General features: G+C 43.9%; 1 non-coding gene across 1 annotated transcript; it reads left to right on the forward strand.

Moving 5' to 3' along the window:
* Nucleotides 1–878: 878 nt before the first annotated feature.
* Nucleotides 879–997, forward strand: LOC126101122 (5S ribosomal RNA). The gene has a single exon (XR_007522269.1). It is a non-coding gene; the product is annotated as a 5S ribosomal RNA (ribosomal RNA).
* The last annotated feature ends 845 nt before the right edge of the window (nucleotides 998–1,842 follow it).

Here is a 1,842-nt window from a genome sequence, read left to right on the forward strand (position 1 = left end):
ACCACGTCATCGGTTTCCGCATCAATGAACATGCAAGCAAGTTCGGAGGAATCGAATGCCCGAGAGCCAATGCTTCTTTCTCGATCTGTGAATAATTTCTTGGCCCAGACGAGAGCAATTTGGACGCAAAGGCAATAGGGCGATCGTGCGAACCATCTTTGTGCGCAAGCACAGCACCGATCCCGAAATCCGATGCATCCACCATCAACAAAAGGGGCTTCTGGGGATCGAATGGCGTAAGGCAAGTATTGGAAAGCAACGCCGATTTCAACTGGCGAAAGGCACGTTCGCATTCCGTCGTCCAGACGAACGGAACACCTTTACGGCGTAAGTGATGAAGCGGAGCTGAAATGGAAGAGGCATGTGGCACATATCTGTTATAGTAATTTATTTTTCCCAGCACACTCTGTAGCTGCTTCAAATTCTGTGGTGAAGGCAAGTCTTGTATGGCACGAAGGTGCGTGGGACTGGGATGTATGCCTTGGGCATTGAGTACATGTCCCAGGTATGGCAAGTAACGAGCAAAAAACACACATTTGTCCTTCCGCAAGCGAAGACCATTTTGTCGCAAGACCTGAAGTAATGTTCTGAGATTGGCTAAATGTTCTTCTTCCGTCTTTCCGGAGATCACAATATCGTCCAGATAGTTTGCTGCAGTAGGGACCGACGCACAGTTTGTAGATATTGCTGAAACAATGCAGGGGCGGATGCACACCCGAATGGCAGTCGTTTGAATTGATACAACCCAAGATGCGTGTTAACCACCAAAACGCGCTGGGATTCTTCGTCCACCGGTATTTGCAAGTACACATCTGCTAGGTCCAACTTTGAAAAATATTTACCCAGGCACAGTTTGTCAAAAAGATCTTCTGGGAGGGGCCAACGGCCATACTATGTTGAATACACCGGTTCTCGTCCGATCACCGAAGTTAAGCAACATCGGGCCCGGTTAGTACTTGGATGGGTGACCGCCTGGGAACACCGGGTGCTGTTGGCTCTAAATCATTATAATCTTTCTCTCGTGTAAGAATAGATGATATGATGAATGAATGCAGCTAGCCGCTAACTTTGTGTAATGTCTTGTCTGTATCGACGTGTATCTGTTGCTTTTAAGATCCCTTTACCTTCACACATAAACCTATACAGTAAGTAAGGGCCTCCCGTTTTGTCTTTAGGCTGATCCGTGATAAGACAGGCGAAAAATTAAACTAATGGAGGATTATTAGTATTTTCTCTAATTTTCATTCGCTCTCTCTCTCTCTCTATCTCTCCTTTATCTATGTACAGTTTTTAATATAATATTTCATTACTTGAAATCAGCCAAATAGAATCTCTGGTGGAGCCCTTCGTCTTAGTATTCAGCGGCTGGCTTGCTGTAAGAGATCTTTACACTTATTATTATTGTTAAGCGCTGCATTCAGTTGGGAAAATCAATCGTTTGAACAATTCGTTCCTTTTACGAAAGATTTCGAATTCCAGATGTGTACGAAGCCTTTTTGGACGATTTAACAAAGACTCGGTGATTGCAGGCTCTCTTCGACACAGCTGAAACTTCCCCACTAATTACAGGGCCAACGCGATCATCAATGATTCAGACACCGAACTCATTCGTTCATTCACTCCAGAATAAAAGGGGTCACAAACCTTATTTATGAAGGAAATTGTATATTCAATCTATCTCCATTACATGTCCAGATCTCTGTTGGTTCCAAGTCTTAATTATTTTCCGTTACAGTTTCTTTCTCTTCAAACAACCCGCTAGCGGCACAAATGTTAATAGCTCGCTTTAGCGAGAAGAAAAGCAAATATGTCTCTTTTAGAAACCCGTCAATCTTTCAACAG

Source organism: Schistocerca cancellata, chromosome 1, assembly GCF_023864275.1.
Source record: "Schistocerca cancellata isolate TAMUIC-IGC-003103 chromosome 1, iqSchCanc2.1, whole genome shotgun sequence".
In the NCBI taxonomy this organism is placed as follows: Eukaryota; Metazoa; Arthropoda; class Insecta; order Orthoptera; family Acrididae; genus Schistocerca; species Schistocerca cancellata.